At 40.8% G+C, this 16,150-nt stretch overlaps 1 long non-coding RNA gene across 1 annotated transcript; it reads right to left on the bottom strand.

The window, feature by feature from the left end:
• Positions 1 to 4,674: 4,674 nt before the first annotated feature.
• Positions 4,675 to 14,627, bottom strand: LOC116969212. Its single transcript, XR_004410679.1, has 3 exons — positions 14,598 to 14,627; positions 13,243 to 13,247; positions 4,675 to 4,763 (listed from the first exon to the last, which is right to left on the bottom strand). It is a non-coding gene; the product is annotated as an uncharacterized LOC116969212 (long non-coding RNA).
• Positions 14,628 to 16,150: the final 1,523 nt, after the last annotated feature.

Below are 16,150 nucleotides of genomic sequence, written 5' to 3'. Positions count from 1 at the left end.
TGCGGGTTTGTTTAATTTCCTTCCTGCCATGATGACGCAGTGCGCATGTGCACAGTCTGGCAAGTCACCGGATGTGCGGCGCTTCCTTCCTTCCTGCCGACCGACCTGTTGCAGCGGCGACGGGTTGTGGCCGCGGCGGGGGAGAGGAGAGAAGAGAAGAGAGGGAGTCCACTGGCTGGGGGAGCGGGAAGAGGCGAGGGACGCCACTGTGCAGGCCGGGGGAGCGGGGCCCTGCTGTCCGGGCGGGCTGGGAGACTCAGGGCCAGGGAGCGAGGACAGCAGATTGCCATCCATCCATCCATCCATCCATCCATCCATCCATCCATCCATCCATCCATCCATCCATCCATCCATCCATCCATCCATCCATCCATCCATCCATCCATCCATCCATCCGTATTTTGTCCGCCGCTCCCCAGTGGACGGCTCTAATCTTGGGGAGAGACTTGGGTTAAATTCCACCATTGAATGTGATTTTCTCTTGTCTGTCAGCAGCACATTGAATTTATTGTTGTGTAAATGTGTCCCAGTGATAGTTTGAAGCAGAAAAGTCATGTTGAGCAACAGCTGCTGCGTTTTGTCATTGGATGTGTTGCTGTAGATTCATGCTGCACATCCATCACACATACACTTGTATAAAGTTGCAACCAACACTTGATGTATTGAATGAGCTGAGCAGTTTGCTGGAGTCAAAGCAAAAGTCCCAGTTTGTTTTACACTTACTAAATGGCTCATTGTTCAGGGAACTATTTCATAATGAAACCGTCAGCTTGTTATTTCCGGTTTCAGATATTTTTGCTGATAAAACTTCCTCAATTGCCAGAGTAAAGGCCTTTCTGGGCCTTCTGTAAGGAGAGTTGCACATTTGTTTTGCCCTGTGGTCAAAGATAAGTGGTTATGGTTCTAGTTGATTACTGTGCAAACAGCTCATCAGTGGTTATCGGGCGCAGGTCAGAGTGAGTAGAGTAGTGATTACATTTTGAAGTGGGCCTTTTTCACCAAGTTGAGGAGATCCTGGTGCTCAATCGCCTTTTTAAATGACAACGTCGGGAGCAGCACATGTGTTGGGTGGTAACATTCCATTCCCTTATCGTCCTTGGGTAAAGGGAATATTGGTAGCAAAGTTTATTGAAATTTAGCGAGTTGATGATGTAGGGACCATTATTTTGTCTTGTTTAATGGCAGTTGGTGCTCTGGGATGACGGGAGATTTGATGGCGTGAATTTGTGAATCTCCTTGTAAATTGCAATAAGTCTTAGCCTGATTCTGCGGAGATCCAGGGTATCCCATCCGAGTGAAGTCAGCGTATTATTAATGCTAGATTTGCGCTTGTGGTCGTTACATACAAAGCGGGCTGCTCGGCGTTGTACTTTCTTCAGGGTGAACTTGTTGTTGTTGAAAGGATCCCATACGGCTCCACAATACACCAATTTGAGCCTGACCAAGGAATTGTAAGCATTCCCTTTGACGGATGTACCACATGCGTGAACATTTATTTTGAAGAGGCTGAGGGACAGTGATCCCAGGAGAAGTTGCAGCAGAATGATAGTGAAAGGAAAGGATGCTTTTGAGGATTTCGGATTTGCAACACAGAATGTGTTTTGTACATGTCAGTTATTTCATTATTCAAATGAGTTGGGACTATTGGGTATGTGAGTGGAAATATGAAATTTGCACAAATCTATTGACCACTGTAGGATGACGTGTGACTTTCGTAACCGTTTTTTTGGTATGGAATTTTTTTTAAATATTGTTATTCCAGAAGATCTGAATGAAAAAGAGAAACATGCTGGAAACACTCAGCAGTTTGAGCAGCATTTGATTACAGTCCCAGTTCTGATAATGGACCATCAACCATTACACTTCCATTGTTTTCTGCATGCACTATTTTAATCAATAAAGTAAATACACATTGACGTTATTACACTGGTAACAAATGGTAGTAATTTGTACTTGGCCAGATCACACACACCGTAAGATAAACAAATACATCGTCCCCACGGTAAGGGTTAGCACCTTTCCGAATCAAAAACCCTGGGTGGACAGGTCCGTTCGTGTTGCCTTGTATGCTCGCACTGCTTCCTACAACTTGGGCCTGGAATCCGGAAATATGGACGTGTACCGACTGCGAAGGGGGGTGAAGGATGCAAAAAGGAGGTACAGAGACAAGATGGAGTCACAGATGGAGCAGCAGGACACCAGGCGCCTGTGGGAGGGGCTACGGACTGTAACCAACTACTGGAGCAGCCCCCCCTCAACCGGAAGGGCCGGCACCTCTCTAGCTGATGACCTGAACTCCTACGCTAGTTTCGAGATGGGCAACATCACCCCAGGTCTGCCGACTAACGACAACACCGCCAGCGTGCAGGCTGTCGAAGCTGAAGGGTGGTCCATCGCTGGGGATGTGCACACATTCTCGTTGTCCGAGCATGACGTGAGGAGGGCTCTGACACGTGCGAACACGAGGAATGCTGTAGGCCCAGATGGCATCTCGGGGCGAGTACTTAAGTCTTGTGCTACGCAGCTAGCTCCGGTGCCCACTACAATATTCAACCTCTCCCTGGCCAAGTCCGCGGTCCCTGCCTGCTTCAAAAGATCCATCATTGTATCTGTACCTAAAAATGCCTCCGTCAGCTTGTCTGAATGACTACCGTCCGGTGGCCCTCACCTCGGTAGTCATGAAATGCTTTGTGAGGCTGGTCAAGAAACACATCTGTGCCTTCCTCCCTCGCAACATGAACCCGCTACAATTCACATACCGTCCGAACAGATCCACGGACGATGCGGTCTCCCAGGTTCTGCAAACCGCTCTCTCTCACCTTGACAGCCAGAAGAGGGGCTATGTGAGGATGCTGTTCATAGACTTCAGTTCAGCCTTCAACACGATAGTCCCCTCTAGACTGGCCGAGAAGCTGCTGGAATTGGGGCTCAACACCCCCCTGTGTGCCTGGGCCCTGGACTTTCTCACTGCCAGGCCCCAGGTAGTCAAGATGGGAGGGAATACATTGAAGTCCCTCACCCTCAGCACAGGATCGCCCCAGGGTTGCGTCCTCAGCCCCTTACTGTACTCCCTGTACACACATGACTGTGTGGCTAGGTTCAGCTCCAACTCTATAATCAAGTTTGCTGATGACACTGTGGTGGTGGGCCTGATCTCTGATATAGATGAGAAGGCCTACCGGGAGGAGGAGGCTGATCTGGCACTGGTGTCAGGACAACAGCCGCCTCTTGAATATCAAAACAACTACGGAGCTGATTGTGGACTTTAGGAGGGCACATCTTCTGAGGACGTACACACCATTGAAGATAAATGGGGATACTGTGGATAGGGTGAGCTGCTTTAAATACCTGGGAGTCCACATCTCAGAGGATCTGACATGGACATCACATGCTGCAGCACTGGTGAGAAAGGCAAGGCAGGGCCTTTACCACCTCAGGCAATTGAGGAAATTCAGAGTGTCTCTGAGGATCCTCCAGTGCTTCTACTCAGCGGTTGTGGAAAGCATCTTGTCCGGAAACATCACGATTTGGTTTGGGAACTGCTCTGTCCATGACAAGAAGGCTCTGCAGAGAGTCTGAGGAAAGACATTCTTGCCATAGAGAGTACAGAGAAGGTTCACCAGACTGATTCCTGGGTTGGCAGGACTTTCATATGAAGAAAGACTCGGCTCTTACTCGCTAGAATTTTGAAGATTGAGGGGAAATCTTATAGAAACGTACAAAATTCTTAAGGGGTTGGACAGGCTAGATGCAGGAAGATTATTCCCGCTGTTGGGGAAGTCCAGAACAAGGGGTCACAGTTTAAGGATAAGGGGGTCTTTTAGGACCGAGATGAGAAAAACATTTTTCACGCAGAGAGTGGTGAATCTGTGGAATTCTCTGCCACAGAAGGCCAGTTAATTGGCTAGATGATGAATTGCTGCCTTGTATAGATCAGACAAAGTCTTATGGATGACAGGGCAGACATGAAAAGCTAGGTGGTCTACACCTGCTTTTCTTGTTTATTAATTTGTTATCTTGTTACCACACAGAGTTGTGTATCTGTGGCTGTCTCTGCCTCAGAGGACGGTGGAGGCCGGTTCTCTAGATGCTTTCAAGAGAGAGCTAGATAGGTCTCTTAGAGTTAACGGAGTCAGGGGATATGGGGAGAAGGCAGGAACGGGGTACTGATTGTGGATGATCAGACATGATCACATTGAATGGCGGTGCTGGCTCGAAGGGCCGAATGGCCTACTCCTGCACATATTGTCTATTATTTGGGAGGGGTGTTTTTCACATCTCCGCTGCACTGTAATGCTGTTTGATGGTTCACAAGGCAATGTTTTCCTTCACATTCAATTGTCACCTGATTGTTTTGTTAATATTGTTTATTCCAGAGCTACAGAGTTTGTGAACTCCTGTCGACATCATGGCTGAAGGTGGCGACTGGGGAGGTATTTCATTGGCCTCTACATCAAAGAAACAAAAATGTTTGTGTGCCTTCTGTTACATATATATGATGCCCTGACAGTGGGCGTAGAGCTGATACAAGAAATTATGTTCATACGGAAGCGGGAATAGGGAAGGGGTTGAGCACAGAGAGTTGACATCTACAGGGCCATCACAGTCACAGGTGGGCGGATGCAGGAATTGTCTAATAAATGAGTCCTCTTTTTCAAGGAAGACGACTTAAATCAGTCCAGTCTCTGCTGATAATTGAAATATTCATTTCTGAGCAATATCCTGATGAAGCTCCTCTGCATCATCTCCAGTGCAAAGGCATCCTTACATAGAAATTAGGTGCAGGAGTAGGCCATTCAGCCCTTCGAGCCTGCACCGCCATTCAATATGATCATGGCTGATCATCCAACTCAGTAACCCGTACCTGCCTTCTCTCCATACCCTCTGATCCCCTTAGCCACAAGGGCCACATCTAACTCCCACTTAAATATAGCCAATGAACAGGCCTCAACTACCCTCTGTGGCAGAGAGTTCCAGAGATTCACCACTCTCTGTGTGAAAAAAGTTTTTCTCATCTCGGTTTTAAAGGATTTCCCCCTTATCCTTAAGCTGTGACCCCTTGTCCTGGACTTCCCCAACATCGGGAACAATCTTCCTGCATCTAGCCTGTCCAACCCCTTAAGAATTTTGTAAGTTTCTATAAGATCCCCTCTCAATCTACTAAATTCTAGAGAGTATAAACCAAGTCTATCCAGTCTTTCTTCATAAGACAGTCCTGACATCCCAGGAATCAGTCTGGTGAACCTTCTCTGCACTCCCTCTATGGCAATAATGTCCTTCCTCAGATTTGGAGACCAAAACTGTACGCAATACTCCAGGTGTGGTCTCACCAAGACCCTGTACAACTGCAGTAGAACCTCCCTGCTCCTATACTCAAATCCTTTTGCTATGAAAGCTAACATACCATTCGCTTTCTTCACTGCCTGCTGCACCTGCATGCCTACTTTCAATGACTGGTGTACCATGACACCCAGGTCTCGCTGCATCTCCCCTTTTCCTAATCGGCCACCATTTAGATAATAGTCTGCTTTCCTGTTTTTGCCACCAAAATGGATAACCTCACATTTATCCACATTATACTGCATCTGCCAAACATTTGCCCACTCACCCAGCCTATCCAAGTCACCTTGCAGTCTCCTAGCTTCCTCCTCACAGCTAACACTGCCCCCCAGCTTAGTGTCATCCGCAAACTTGGAGATATTGCCTTCAATTCCCTCATCCAGATCATTAATATGTAATGTAAATAGCTGGGGTCCCAGCACTGAGCCTTGCGGTACCCCACTAGTCTCTGCCCGCCATTGTGAAAAGGACCCGTTTACTCCTACTCTTTGCTTCCTGTTTGCCAGCCAGTTCTCTATCCACATCAATACTGAACCCCCAATGCCGTGTGCTTTAAGTTTGTATACTAATCTCTTATGTGGGACCTTGTCGAAAGCCTTCTGGAAGTCTAGATACACCACATCCACTGGTTCTCCCCTATCCACGCTACTAGTTACATCCTCGAAAAATTCTATAAGATTCGTCAGACATGATTTACCTTTCGTAAATCCATGCTGACTTTGTCCAATGATTTCACCACTTTCCAAATATGCTGCTATCCCATCTTTAATAACTGACTCTAGCAGTTTCCCCACTACTGATGTTAGACTAACTGGTCTGTAATTCCCCGTTTTCTCTCTCCCTCCCTTCTTAAAAAGTGGGGTTACGTTTGCTACCGGCCAATCCTCAGGAACTACTCCAGAATCGAAAGAGTTTTGAGAGATTATTACTAATGCATCCACTATTTCTGGATCTACTTCCTTAAGTACTCTGGGATGCAGAGACTTCCGGTGGCTGCTATGAAGCAGTGAAGGCAGCTGCACTGAGCTCTCCTCCAACAAATCGTGTTTAAAGTCGACTCCCATGCCAGGATCGAGTTAAAAAAATCTTATCAGGTTTGCTGAACGTCGAGGGTACTGACTCCATCAAACGGTACCGGTGGATTTGGGATTTTAAACGATCTTATCCTTAAAACTGGATGAGAAAGCGAAGAGGTCAGAAAGGACCCAAGAAAACTACAATCTGTTTCCAGCTCCAAAAAGCTCTGGATGAGCTTGAAACCACCTCGGAACTCACTTTTGAAAGTTTGGAAGAGGAGCTGGAACCTCAACAACCTACAAGCGATATGGCTGCGAGAAGTGATACAAAGGAGAAAGAAATGAAAAGCTGGGAAGAAACGGTAAGAGCTAATATTCTTAAAGATATTACTAAAGATCTTCAGAAGCAATTTGCCAAAATGAATTCTACAATGCAGAACAACTTCTCCACTATGGAGGGCAATCTTTCTAAGAAAATTGATAATAGCTGCGGCGAAGTAAAAGAGCTTTATGTAGCCCTGAACCAGCAGTTTAAAGATTTGGAGTCCAGGATGGCGAAGGAATTGGAAAGTATCCAGAAAGATTATAACAATAAACATGACACCCTGCTGAAGCAATTAACAGACTCGGAAAAATTGATGGAAGAGATGGATGGTGAAATGGAACAGATGAGCCAAGAAATACAAGGTCTGAAAAAACAACACGATACTAATTGGGAGCTAACGAATAAACTGAATGAGAAATGTCAAGATTTAGAGGCCAGGTCAAGGAGGCAAAATCTGAGAATAGTAGGAGTTAAAGAGGGTGCTGAACACGGCCTTCAAATGCGTGATTTTAATACTAATCTACTTAAAGATGTTTTCAAACTTCCAGAAAAACCAAAGATAGATCTGGCTCATCGAGTGGGTCGCTTCCAAAAACATGATAATGCTAAACCAAGGCAAATCATTGTAAAGTTCCTGGATATTTCAACTTTGGAAACGCTATTAAAGAAGATAACCTATGGAGAAAATCTTACATTTGCTGATAATATCGTAAGATTCTACAGGGATTATCCTCGGGAAATTTTGGCAAAAAGACGCGAGTTTAAAAGGGCAAGCAGTATTTTATATGGACATTCTGAAGTTCGTTATGGCGTGATCTATCCAGCGAAAATGCTAATTACGTTTAAGGGCAAGCAACGCTCATTTACGGACCCGGACTCTGCTTGCAAATACGCCCAGGAGATTTTAAACAAAATTCAAGGAGGAACAGAATAATAGACATTTTATCTGTGGAACTTTGTTTTTTCTGTTTCAATTAAGACACTAGAACGCTTCAGACGGTTACCAGACAGGCTTATCTGGCAAGAATGTGTTGTTCAATAACAGAGGCCGAATTAAACTTCTGAACTGAAAGCACAGATGGAAGCTCAAGGTCGCAAGCTCGTCAACAAACCCATCAGCACGGAGAACTATGAGACCATCTCATTTTGAAATGGCCATTATGAGGCATCTGTTCCACACTATATGATATATGACCTATTATTTATATATATATAATTAACTAACTAATTAACCACTTACGCGCAATAAACTCAACTAACGTTAAAGGCGCAATGTACTATACTAACACGACTAACTATATAGCAGGAAGGATGGGGGAGGTTAGACATATATTTTAAATACTAAATACTAATTATGAATCACTTAACATACAGGTAAATGAAAAGTGTCATTATTGACGAGGTACTTTAACCCATAATTTCTTTAATTTTAATCCAAATCTTCTACCTTCCCTTTTATTTTATTCTATTTTAAGCTGTTCAGCAATTAATTGACCTGATATGATAATTTTGGTAACAATTAGAGGGAACCGACTAACGTGGGGTCAAATTCTAATAGGGGGACAAGGCCCAGTGCATAATCTCATCGACGGAGGTCAATTTAAAAACAAATCTAGCTACCTTAGGTGGCTTTTTTGTAATTTATCGCTTTTTTGATAAATTACATTCACTTTTTTTGTTTATTCACAATTATTTGTTGTGTGATTTAACAATTTTTATGTACACTTTATTTTATGTTTTTCTCTTTCCCTTATTTATGTTTAAAAGTGTCAGGAGATGTAGAACTACTGTAGAAATTATGAAGGACAACTCTGGATTCGGGATTCCGAGGTACTTGGCTGCATCACATGAATCATACAGTCTGGTAATAATAGCCAATGCAAGATAATAGTCGAATAAATATCGGAGGTCTCACCTTCTGTAGTTGGAACATCAGAGGTGCGAATGAGCCAATTAAGAGGGGTAAAATTCTGGCACAATTAAAATCATTAAATATGGATATTGCTTTCCTACAAGAGACACATCTGAAACAACAAACTCAGATCAGATTAAGGGCAAATTGGATAGGTCAAACCTATTACTCCTCATTCACCTCTAAAGCAAGAGGCACGGCTATTATAATTCGGAAGGGTATACCTTTTAAATTAAAGAAATCTATATCTGATAAAGAGGGAAGATATGTTATAGTCACGGGAGAAATTTACAATACACCATTAACTATGATAAATATTTACGCGCCTAATTTTGATAACCCACAATTTTTTAGGAAAATAATAGATTTAATCGCAGAGCATAATTATCAAAATATAATAATGGGGGGAGATTTCAACTGTGTTATAGATCCATACTTAGAAAAATCAATAAAGCTAGGGAAGCGTCTTGTTAAAACTAAGACCTGTGAATTTTTAAATACTTATATAAAAAATAATAACATAGCTGATATTTGGAGAATAGCAAATCCAAGTGGTAGGGAATACTCATTTTATTCATCAGTTCACAAAACTTATTCGCGAATTGACTATTTTTTATTGGACACAAAATTAATCCCGTATACGAATAAACCATCATATCATAATAGTATTATTTCTGATCATTCACCATTGACTTTTATATTTAAAATTGAGGGAATGCCGAGTATAAAACCTTTTTGGAGATTCAATGTACATATATTAAATAACCCGCAGGGTTATGAGTATATAAAAGAACAAATAAAACTTTTTTTCGAAATAAATGACATGCCGGGTATTTCTGCACCGCTTTTATGGGAAACCTTTAAGGCATATATTCGCGGCGTCATAATTTCTTACCAAAGTTTTCAAAATAAGGAAAATAAAAGAGAACTTCAGCGGATAGAACAGAAAATAAAACTACTAGAACTGGACAATGCAACTGACCCAACCATAAATAAACATAATAAGATAACTTTATTGAAATATAAAGTCAATAGAATACTATCGGCTAGAGTAATAAAATTATTCCAAATTACAAAACAAGCACACTTCGAATTTGGGGATAAGCCACATAAACTACTTGCGAGGCAACTGAAGCAACGAGAAAAGGAAAAAACTATTACTAAAATTAAATCGGATAAGGGTGAGTTTTTAACACTGCCTAAGGATATTAACAATAGGTTTGCCCAATTTTATCACAATTTATATACATCTAAAATAAATACAGATGTAAGTAAAATTACAAATTTTTTAGATAATTGCAAGCTCCCAAAATTGGATAGTTTAGAACAAGAGCAATTAGGAGCACGGATTACTAGTGAAGAAATAAAACAAATAATAAACTCACTGAAAAATGGGAAGACCCCAGGACCAGACGGTTTTAGTAATGAATTTTATAAAAGATTTCAGGAGTCAATTATACCAAGATTATTCAATTTATACACGCAGGCTTATACCGAAAATAAACTACCAGAAACCCTAGCAGAAGCAACAATAACACTTATACCAAAAAAAGATAAAGATTTAGATGAACCGGGTTCTTATAGAGCTATTTCACTACTAAATACGGATCAGAAAATTTTAGCAAAGATTCTAGCTAGAAGGCTAAATATTTATATTAACAATTTAATAAATACGGATCAAACGGGATTTATACCCAAAAGACAATCATTTAATAATTTGAGAAGGCTTTTCAATATAATGTACTCTCATAATGAGGACAATGAAGATATTTCAGTTATCACGCTGGATGCAGAGAAGGCATTTGATCAAGTAGAATGGCAGTATTTATACAAGGTACTCCAAAAATTCAATATGGGAGAGAATTTTATTAGATGGGTTAAACTACTTTACGATAGACCTACGGCAAGAATATTAACTAACAATACGCTATCTCCAAAATTTTACTTATTAAGGGGTAATAGGCAAGGGTGTGCTTTATCACCATTGCTATTTGCCCTTATGATAGAACCGTTGGCCGAAAGGATTAGAAATCACCCGAATATTCACGGATATAACAATAAGGATTCAAAGAATAAAATGTCACTATATGCTGATGATATTCTTTTATATATTACTAATACACAAACGAGTATACCCACCTTATTAACACTAATTAAGGAATTCGGCTCTTTTTCAGGATATAGAATAAATTGGGATAAAAGCGAAATTATGTCTTTAAAACCACAGGATTCGAGACACTTACTAAAATTCCCCTTCAAAATTGCAACAGAAAAATTCAAGTATCTGGGTATTCAAATTACAAGAAGACACAAATCATTATTTAGTGCCAATTTTATACCACTATTAAATAAACTGAATGATATGATTAAATTTTGGAAAACACTTCCGCTCTCATTGATAGGTAGAATTAACGCTATAAAAATGACTTTCTTACCACAATTAATATATTTGTTTCAAGCGATCCCAATATATATTCCAAAATATTTTTTCAAAAAACTAGATTCCACTGTCACTAATTTTATATGGGATTACAGAACACATAGAATTCAACGAAAGCATTTGTGCAAATCTAAAGAAGTTGGGGGTTTATCATTACCTAACTTTATGTATTACTACTGGGCAGTGCATATTAAGAACATAATGTACTGGCTGGATAGTTCCACTCAGCAGTTGGAGTGGATAAGAATGGAGAAAGAGGAGTGCTATCCGCACGATATAGGAACGATCCTGCTCTCACCGATAAAATTGAATAGTATAATATATAAGAAGAACCCAATTATTCACAATATAATAAGAATTTGGAAACAAATAAAAGTATCCTTGAAATTAAATAATTTATCAGTACTAACCCCACTATTGAACAACCCCGCATTCAAACCTTCTCTCATCGACAACACATATCAACAATGGGATAGACTGGGGATTAGGAAAGTAGGGGATATGTATGAATTGGGTAAACTGTTATCATTTCAACAATTTAAATTGAAATTTAAATTGAAGGATAATCAATATTTTAAATATATACAGGTATGTGACTTTATGAAGAAATATATACATAGATTTCAAACTATATTTTTAGACCCTTTAGAAGAAGCAATGAATATTAAGGCTGATTCACAAAAATTAATTTCATACTTTTATAATAATATATTATATAGAGAATCACCCTCAACAGAAGCACTAAGGGAAGATTGGGAACATGAGCTAATGATAAAGATCTCGAAGGATAGATGGGAAAAGTATTTGATGAATACACATAACTGTTCTATTAATACAAGACATAATTTAATTCAATTCAAATTATTACATAGACTATATTATTCAAAAACGAGGTTGAATAAATTTTATCCAAACGTCTCTCCCAGATGCGATAAATGTTTGTTTCAAAACGCTAATTTAACACATTCATTTGTAGGATGTACAAAGTTGAATAAATTTTGGAGTGATATATTTGATATATTTACAAAGCTCTTCAAGTCAAGAATAGAACCCAAAATGGAATGGATTATATTTTGGAATAATAGGAGAAGATACCAATTTAAATAAAGACCAAAATGTTTTTTTTAATTATGGGTTAATAATTGGAAAGAAATTGATACTTAAATTTTGGAAAAATACAACCATACCAACTGTTAAAATGTGGATTAGGAATATGATGGACATAGCACGCCTTGAAGAAATGAGACTCCGACTAATAGATAAATATGACCAATTCTTAAGGAGTTGGTCTCCTTTTATCGACTTTTTGGAATCATGTGATGCAGCGGTACCATAAGGATTGCTGATTTCAGTTCATGACGTGGATAGATCTACATCTCCGAATATAGATTTGAAAAATTCTCTTTTAAGGGGCCTTTTCTTCTATTTCTACTTTCCACCTTTTCTTTTTTCTTTTATTTTTTTATTTTTATTTTTTATATCCACACTTCACATTTTTCTACTCTCTACCATCTATTTTTCCACTCTTTCCCCTTTCTATTGTTTTCTTTTTCTTGTCTTGCCTACTCATAACATAAAACTAGAGGTTGTACATAGAATGGATTACGGTATGACATAGTTGGCACCTAAAATTAGGTGCCACTGTATTGTTTTGTATTGTATTAACTTCTAATAAAATAAATTTAAAAAAAAAAAACTAAAAAAAAAGTACTCTGGGATGCAGCCTATCTGGCCCTGGGGATTTATCGGCCTTTAATCCATTCAATTTACCCAACACCACTTCCCGACTAACCTGGATTTCACTCAATTTCTCCAACTCCTTTGACCCGCGGTCCCCTGCTATTTCCGGCAGATTATTTATGTCTTCCTTAGTGAAGACGGAACCAAAGTAGTTATTCAATTGGTCCGCCATATCCTTGTTCCCCATGATCAACTCACCTGTTTCTGACTGCAAGGGACCTAAATTTGTTTTAACTAATCTCTTTCTTTTCACATATCTATAAAAACCTTTGCAGTCAGTTTTTATGTTCCCTGCCAGTTTTCTTTCATAATCTATTTTTCCTTTCCTAATTAAGCCCTTTGTCCTCCTCTGCTGGTCTCTGAATTTCTCCCAGTCCTCTGGTATGCTGCTTTTTCTGGCTAATTTGTACGCATCATCCGTCGCTTTGATACTATCCCTGATTTCCCTTGTTATCCACGGATGCACTACCTTCCCTGATTTATTCTTTTGCCAATCTAGGATGAACAATTTTTGTAGTTCATCCATGCAGTCTTTAAATGTCTTCCATTGCATATCCACCGTCAACCCTTTTAGAATTAATTGCCAGTCAATCTTGGCCAATTCACTTCTCATACCCTCAAAGTCACTTTTCTCTAAGTTCAGGGCCCTTGTTTCTGAATTAACAATGTCACTCTCCATCCTAAAGAAGAACTCAACCATATTATGGTCACTCTTGCCCAAGGGGCCACGCACAACAAGACTGCTAACTAACCCTTCCTCATTACTCAATACCCAGTCTAGAATAGCCTGCTCTCTCGTTGGTTCCTCTACATGTTGGTTTAGAAAACTTCCCGCATACATTCCAAGAAATCCTCTTCCTCAGCACGCCTGCCAATTTGATTCACCCAAACTATATGTAGATTGAAGTCACCCATTATAACTGTTTTGCCTTTGTCGCACGCATTTCTAATTTCCTGTTTGATACCATCTCCAACTTCACTACTACTGTTAGGTGGCCTGTACACAACCCACCAGCGTTTTCTGCCCCTTAGTGTTTCGCAGCTCTACCCATACCGATTGCACATCCTCCAAACTAATGTCCTTCCTTTCTATTGCGTTATACTCCTCTCTAACCAGCAACGCTACCCCTCCTCCTTTTCCTTTCTCTCTATCCCTCCTGAATATTGAATATCCCTGGATGTTCAACTCCCAGCCTTGGTCACCCTGGAGCCATGTATCCGTGATCCCAACTATATCATAATCATTAATGGCTATCTGCACGTTCAACTCATCCACCTTATTACGAATACTCCTTGCATTGAGACACAAAGCCTTCAGGCTTGTTTTTACAACGCTCTTACCCCTTATACAATTTTGTTGAAAAGTGGCCCTTTTTGATTTTTGCCCTGGTTTTGTCTGCCTGCCACTTTTACTTTTCACCTTGCTACCTATTGCTTCTACCCTCATTTTACACCCCCCCTGCCTCTCTGCTCTTGTACCCATCCCCCTGCCACATTAGTTTAAATCCTCCCCGACAGCACTAGCAAACACTCCCCCAAGGACATTGGTTCCATTCCAGCCCAGGTGCAGACAGTCCTGTTTGTACTGGTCCCACCTCCCCGAGAACTGGTTCCAATGCCCTAAAAATTTGAATCCATCCCCCTTGCACCATTTTTCAAGCCACGTATTCATCTGCAATATCCTCCTATTTCTACTCTGACTGGCCCGTGGTACTGGTAGTAATCCAGAGATTATTACCATTGAGGTCCTACTTTTAGGTTTATCTCCTAGCTCCCTAAATTCATCTTGTAGGACCTCATCCCGTTTTTTACCTATATCGTTACCCCAGTATGGAGATCAGAATTGCACATTCCTCCAACTTAAGGCTTAATCAACTCCCTGTATCAAGGCCTCCCTTCACTTGCATTCTATGCTGCAGCTAATGACAAGAATGTTAAATGTTATCTTTGTGTGTGCTGCTTACTTTAGGGATCTATGGATTTGTATGTAGACAAAAATGCTGGAGAAGCCCAGCGGGTGAGGCAGCATCTATGGAGTGAAAGAAATGGCGGCATTTCAGGTCGAGACCCTTCGTCAGACTAATGTGAGGGTGGGGGGGGGGGGGGGGGGAAGAAGAAAGGAACAGGCGGAGACAGTGGGCTGAGGGAGAGCTGGGAAGGGGAGGAGAAAGCAGGGACTACCTGAAATTGGAGAAGTCAATGTTCATACCGCTTGGGTGTAAACTGCCCAAGCGAAATATGAGCTGCTGCTCCTCCAATTTACGGTGGGCCTCACTCTGGCCATGGAGGAGGCCCAGGACAGAAAGGTCGGATTGGGAATGGGAGGGGGAGTTGAAGTGCTGAGCCACCGGGAGATCAGGATGGTTGTTGCGAACCGAGCGGAGGTGTTGGGCGAAGCGATCGCCAAGCCTGCGCTTGGATTTGTATGGGTCTTTCTCAGTGGTCTCGAGGCCCTTGTCATTCATGGTGAATATGCTGGTTATATTTATCCCTCCACCATGTGTCAACGTGCACTTATCAGGATTAAACTTGAAATGTTACTTCTCCGTCTAACATGTTGACTAATCATCTACAAATACTGGTTCAAATCCAGTTGCGGCGGTAGAAATGCTTGGTCGTGATCAGTATTTTGGCAGATAACTGCAAGGCTAAAATCAGGAGTACTTGGAACAAAATTATCAGATTATCTCAAAGTAACAAGCATCCAAATTTTATATTAGATAAATGGAGATTACATAGCACCAGATTCAAGGACAGCTTCTTCCACGTTCTTATCCAGGGATGGGGAACATGCGGCCTTAAGGCCACATGCGGCCTTCTAGGCCGTTAACAGCGGCCTTTTGAATGAATCCAAATTTTGTAGAACAAATCTTTTTATTTTTATTAATATGTTTTTGTGAGACTTTTATTATTTAAAATACCAAAGAATAAAAGAAGATTCAACGAAATAATCCTCACCGCACGAAAAATGCTTTCTTGCTTTTCAACCAGTTATTGCTGCGATTACATTCTCCTAACTAACCCAAATCAAGATGCCCTTAAGGTCACAAATGACGGATACCCATCTAGAGGATCAGCTGAAACTGTGTACCTCCATGTTGCAACCAAATAATCAAATGCTTTCCCACAAAAAGCTGTCACAACAAAGCAATTAAAAGGTTAATTAACTTTAGAATGAACAACATCGTATCATTTTCTTGAAGTTAGTCCATAGTAGTTAGATTTTTACAAAATAATGTGCATTATATCTAATTGAAGTTTCTTGGATGCGGCCTTATTAGATTACAGCTAACTTAATACAGCATTCCAACATGAAAAGATTCCCTACCCCTGCCCCAGAATGTCAACTCAGATTGCTGTCGGCTATTCCAAACCTG

Source organism: Amblyraja radiata, unplaced genomic scaffold, assembly GCF_010909765.2.
Source record: "Amblyraja radiata isolate CabotCenter1 unplaced genomic scaffold, sAmbRad1.1.pri S123, whole genome shotgun sequence".
NCBI classification, from domain to species: domain Eukaryota; kingdom Metazoa; phylum Chordata; class Chondrichthyes; order Rajiformes; family Rajidae; genus Amblyraja; species Amblyraja radiata.
Note: the sequence above shows the minus strand (reverse complement) of the source record. Positions and strands in the feature narration are given on the sequence as shown.